This window comes from Solanum pennellii, chromosome 9, assembly GCF_001406875.1.
Source record: "Solanum pennellii chromosome 9, SPENNV200".
Taxonomy (NCBI): Eukaryota; Viridiplantae; Streptophyta; class Magnoliopsida; order Solanales; family Solanaceae; genus Solanum; species Solanum pennellii.
In genome coordinates, this window is record NC_028645.1 from 38,732,122 (window position 1) to 38,739,059 (window position 6,938).

Below are 6,938 nucleotides of genomic sequence, written 5' to 3' on the forward strand. Positions count from 1 at the left end.
CCTCGACGACAAGTAGGACGAACCGTCATAGGCACGACGGACCGTCGAGGGGCTTCGTTCCAAAACACTTCAACTCTGAGTTCTGGGTACTGAGATCGACTCTCTGAACTTCACGACGGAACTGCAGGACAGACCGTCGTAGGTACGACGGACCGTCATAATCCCTTTACTGAATTTAACTCTCTGAACTTTGTAACGGACCTGCAGGACGGACAATCATAGACACGAAGGCCCGTCACAAGTTGCGTAAACCTAACTGGGTCGGATTTCTGCTAAAAGTTTTAAAGGGGTGTTTTGGACTATTCATGACAAACTTTATGAAATTAGTGGGGTAAGTTTAATAATTTATTTACTTGGAGGGTTAAAGGAGACAACCTTGGAATAAATAATGGGTTACTTTTATCATAATGAATCATATGATAATTAGGGTAAAAGAAAAAGAATCTGGAGAAGAAAAAGAAAAAGACAGAGAGAGGGAGAACGAGCGAGGGAGAGAAAACGAAGAAGAAAGCAAAGGCATTGGAGAAGTAGCTTGCTTGATCACTCTTCTTCGGTGGAGGTAGGTTATGGTTTATGACTATTTGATAGATAAACTCTAAATAGCGATTGATAAGTATTGGGTGGTATTGTAATGTCTTCTATATACTTGATTGTGTGTTTGTATGTGGTGATCGTATAATTGTGGTGGTTAGAATGATGAGACTGTTGAATCATTAATCTTAAATCCTCTCTATTAAGATGACGCTTGACATAAAGAAAGCTTGATGAACTGAAATAATGAGAATAATGGATCGGAGTGTCACGTTCCGACACGTAGTATTAGTGGATAAGAGTGTCACTTTCCGACACGTAGTATTAGTGGATCGGAGTGTCACGTTCCGACACGTAGTATTAGTGGATCGGAGTGTCACATTCCGACACGTAGTATTAATGGATCGGAGTGTCACGTTCCGACACGTAGTGTTAATGGATCGGAGTGTCACGTTCCGACACGTAGTATTAGTGGATCGGAGTGTCACGTTCCGACACGTAGTATTAGTGGATCGGAGTGTCACGTTCCGACACGTAGCTTTAAGGGATCGGAGTGTCACGTTCCAACACGATAAGAATAAAGAGAAGTAATCTTGAATCATGTTAAATATACTCAATTTCGAAGAACCTATTTCCCAAATGAGTATGGTGTGGAGCCTTGAGTCCTCATAGGTGTGCTTGGTGTTGTTGCCAATGGTTCTTGTGCTTTTTGATTTTCACCTGTTAAGTATTGTGGTCGATTTTATATTATTGTTCAGTATATATTGCTTTCTATTTTGAGTTGGCCGATGATACCTACTCAGTACTTGTTCCTTGTACTGACCCCTAATTTTATTTCCTTCTTGTTGTTTTGTGGAGTGCAGCAAGTGCACCAGTGACTTCGACTCGTCTGCAACTTTAGCCAGTCTTCAGCACGTCAGATTTCAGGGTGAGCTATTATTCTTAGCTCGGACTGGATTCTCTTCTTCACGTCTTGATGTCTTTGAAGTTCGGACATGGACCATCTTTCTACTTAATTTAGTGTTTAAATACTCTTAGACTTAGTAATTTGAGGATAGATGTTCTTGATGTGATGACTTCCAGATTTTGGGGATGATAAGTATTATACTTTAGAAGTTTATTTAATTGATTTCGTTAATGAGTTTTGGATCTTCCGCATTTTATTTACTATTCAAAATTTATATACTGGTAAACGTTGGGGTTTAGGTTGTTGGTTCGCTCACCTAGTAAGATAAGTGTGGGTGCCAGTCGCGGCTCGTTTTGGGTCGTGACATTAACCAACTAAATCACATTAACTTATTTGAAGATCTTAACAACTTTTTTAGTCTAATTAGTTTAGATTTAGATTTATCCAACATATATTAACCAACAAAATTACATTAACTTAATTGAAGATCTCAACAACTTTCTAAGTCTAAATAGATTAGTTTTAACTTAATTCCAACACTATATTCACCAACTAAATCACAGTACTTAATTTAAGAACTTAACACCTTTATAAGTCTAATTAGTTTATTTTAACTTAATTCCAACACTATATTAACTAACTAAATAACATTAACTTATTTGAAAACTTAACAACTTTCAAAGTCTAATTAGATTAGCTTTAAATTAATTCCAACACTACATTAACCAATTAAATCACATTAACTTATTTGAAGAACTTAAAGACTTTCTGAGTCTAATTAGTTTAGTTTTATCTTAATTCCAACATTAAAGTATCCAACTAAATATTATTAACTTATTAGAAGATCTGAACAACTTTCTAAGTCTAATTAAATTAGTTTTAACTTAATTCCAACACTATATTAACCAAGTAAATCACATTAACTTTTTAAGTCTAATTAGTTCAAATTTATATTAATTCCAACAATATATTCACCAACTTTATCGTATTACCTTACTTGAATATCTTAAAAAAATTCTAAGTCTACCAACTAAATCACATTAACTTATTTGAAGATCTAACTATCTAAGTCTAATAAGATTAATTTTAACATAATTTCAACACTATATTCACCAACTAAATCACATTACTTATTTGAATGTCACGACCCAAAATGAGTCGTGAGTGGTACCCACACTTACCACCTAGGTGGGCGAACCAACAAATCTAAACCCCAACATATACCAATAGTTTAACTATAAATAACAAAAATAATGCGGAAGCTCCAAAAGTTATTAACTAACCAATTTAAAAAATTAAGTTTCTAAAGTTTAATACTTATTATCCCAAAATCTTATAGTTATCACATCAAGGATATCTATTTCAAATTTATCAAATCTAAGAGTGTTTAAGAAAACCAAAATAAGCAAAAAGATGGTCTATGTCCGAAATTCGAAGACATCAAGACGTAAATGAGATAATCCAGCACGAGCTAGAATTAATAGTTCACCCTGAACGTGCTGGAGGAGGATAGAGCTGAGGGCGAGTCAAAGTCGATGGTACACTTGCTACACTCCACAAAAGAACGAAGAAGAAAATACAAATAGGGGTCAGTACAAGGAACACGTTCTGAGTAGGTATCATCGGCCAACTTAAAATAGAAACCAATATATATTGAATAATCATATAAAATCAAGTAGAATACTTAACAGGTGGCAAGCAACAAACGCATGAACCAGTGACAACAACACCATAATAGGTAACCCATCAATCACAACATCAAGCACACCTATGAGGACTCATGCCTCCACACCATACTCATTTGGAAAATAGGTTCTTTGAGATTGAGTATATTCAGTTAATATAAGATTCCTTTCCTTTAATGTTATTGAGTCAGAACGTGACACTCCGATCCCATATACTATGTCGGAACGTGACACTCCAATCCAATTATCTCATTATTTTATTTCATCAGGCTTTCTTTATTTAAGGCGTCATTTTAATAGAGAGGGTTCAAGATTATAAATTCAATAGTCTCATAATTTTAGCTCAACCACAAACCACACAATCAGGACATACAACCACACAATCAAGTACATAGGAGACTTTACAATATCACTCATGCATATTAATCGCTATTGAGAGATTTTATCTATCAAATAAAAATAAGCCATAACCTACCTCCACTAAAGACCGAAGCCAAGCAACTACTTCTCCAATGTTCGTCCTTTTCTTATTGCATCCGAACCCTTCCAATCTATCAAGTATATATATATACACATAAGGTGTAATTAAACAAGACCATAAACACTCTAATTATTCTGTGTCTAGTCTATACCCATCAGTTCACCTGATTCTATAATCAATTTCTTAAAGTTTAAACCTAAGGGTAAGTCTTAATTACTCCAATTTAGACAACTTTAATAGTAATCATATAATATAATATACCTAATATTAATTAACTTATATCCATTTATCAAACATAACTCAAAATGTGATAATAATTATAATAATAACAAAGGTCACAAACAGCTACTTACGTGAATTAGTGCAACATTTCTAACACTAGAAATAATTAATTCTAATCAACAAGGCAATATAGTTGCAGCAATGTCCATTCCTTTTATAGTTACTGTAGGTACACTTCCCAACTTCCTTCTGCATCTCAATATTATAATATAATAATGCCTCCTATATATTTTATAATTATAATTCTGATTCTTAATAACAAACTATAGCTTTCCAATCCCATGCTATATTAAAAATATATATATTAAATCAAGCAACACCCGATTAGAAGTCATCAGTACGCTATGAATTCCCACTTAAAATATGTCCAAATATTTCATGATAAATGTAAGTCATTACTTCCATTGACTGATCTCTTAAAAAGAAAATATAACAACATTCACTACATCTTTATATGCTATTAAAAAAGTAGCAAACTCTTTCAACATTAAAGCATTATCAATTAAAGAAGTGTACCAGTTAAAATAGACTTTCGGAAGCTCTTTCTGATAGTTCCTCTCCTCGATTTGTTTTTCTTCAACAGTCGTGCGCCTCTCTTTTTATTTTCTTTTGCACTAGAGGTTAATTATACCCTAATTATTATATATAACTAATTATAAAAATAGGGAAAGTGACCCACTTTGAATTTTAATATTATCCTCTTTAACCACCAACTCTATAAATTATTTAAAATTACCCCACTAATTTCATAATTATAATCATAAATAGTCCAAAATACCCATTTGAATCTATCGGAAAGTATTTTGTAACATCAAAAGTTCTAGTGCTCAAAACGACCGAAAATGGTTGTTACAATATATACCAATTTACCCATCGTTCATCCTCGAACGATTAAAAGAAAGGCAAGGGCGAGAAAGAGTACCTAAATCAGTAAAAAGATGTGCATATCTTTCATGTATATCAGCCTCAGTCTCCCAAGTGGACTCTTCAACTGTCCTATTTTTCCATTGAACCTTCATAGAAGCAATCTCTTTTGATCTCAAACTGCGGACCTCCCTATCTAAATAGCGATAGGCTCCTCCTCATAAGACAAATTCTCATCAAGAAGAAGTGAATCCCAATGAATAATATAATTTCCATCACCATGGTATTTTTTTAGCATAGACACATGAAATACCGGGTGCACTCCTGACAACCCTGGAGGCAATGCCAATTCATAGGCCACCTCCCCCACGCGCTTCAGAACTTCAAACGGACCAATATACCTCGGACTAAGCTTACCTCGCTTACCATATCGCATCACACCTTTCATGGGTGAAACCTTTAGCAATACTTGCTCACCCTCCGTAAAATCCAAGTCCTTGACCTTTTGATCTGCATATTCATTCTTCCTACTCTGATCTTCTAAATGCTTTTCTTGAATAAATTTCACTTTCTCTAATGATTCCCTCAGAAGATCAGTACCCCAAGGTCTAACCTCAAATGCATCAAACTAACCAATGGGAGACCTACATCTCCTCCCGTACAGTGCCTCAAATGGGGCCATATTAATACTTGAGTGGTAACTATTGTTGTGCGAAAACTCTAGTAAGGGTAAGAATTTATCCCAATAACCACCAAAATCTATCACACACTCACGAAGCATATCCTCCAACACTTGAATTGTTCGCTCAGACTGCCCATCGCTCTGAGGGTGAAATGCAGTACTAAGATCCAATCTAGTACCTAATTCAACATGTAGGGTCCTCCAAAACATAGAAGTAAATTGTGTACCTCTATCTGATATGATGGAAAAATGAACTCCAAGCAATCGAACAATCTCCTAGATATAGAGTTTGGTTAACTTCTCTGCATTGTAAGTCATCTTGAGCGGAATGAAGTGAGCAGACTTAGTTAACTTGTCAACAATCACCCAAATTGAATCAAACTTACCCAATGTCTTTGGAAGACAAACTACGAAATCTATTGCAATTCTTTCCCACTTCCATTTAGCAATGGACATTCTCTGAAGTGTCCCTCCAAGCCTCTAGTATTCATACTTTACTTGCTGACAATTCGGGCATTGGGCAACAAAATCAACAATGTCACGCTTAATTCTACTCCACCAAAAATGTTGTTTTAGATCACGATACGTCTTGGTTGCACCAGGATGTATAGAATACCTTGAACTATGAGCCTCTGTAAGAATAGTATGAGTCAAATCATCAACACAGGGCACACATACGCTTCCCTTAATTCTCAAGACGCCTTCTTCATCAAATACTGCCTCTTTAGCCTCTCCGGGCAATACCATATCTCGAATTCGGCTCAGCTTCTTATCAACAAACTACTTCCTTTAATCTTGTCAAGAAAAGAAGATATTGCCTCCACACAGGACAAAAATCCTCTTTTCTCTTGTAATTCCAGCTTCATAAAGTCATTAGCTAGAGTCTGAACCTCTCTAGACAATGGGCGTCTAGAAACCTGTAAGTGGGCTAAACTACCCATGCTCCCTGCTTTTCTACTTAAAGCATCTGCCACTACATCAGCTTTTCCTGGGTGATATAAAATAGTAATATCATAGTCTTTCAATAGCTCCATCCACCTCCTCTGCCTCAAATTCAAATCTTTCTGAGTAGAGACATATTGTAAACTACAATGATACGTATAAACTTCGCACTTGACCCCATATAGATAATGTCTCCACTGCTTTAATGCAAATACAACTGCAGCCAACTCCAAGTCATGGGTCGGATAGTTACGCTCATGCACTTTCAATTGCCTCGAAGAATAAGCAATTACATTCATCTCCTGCATTAGCACTGCATCCAAACCAGAATAAGATGCATTACAATAAACAGTAAAATTCTTACCTTCCACTGGCAAGGCAAAAATCGGTGCAGTAGTCAACAAGGCCTTGAGTTCTGAAATTTGGGTACTGAAATCGACTCTCTGAACTTGGCGACGGACCTGCAGGACGAACCGTCGTGGGCACGACGGACCGTCGCAGGTGTCTCGTTCCAGAACACTTAGACTTCTGAAATTTGGGTACTGAAATCGACTCTCTGAACTT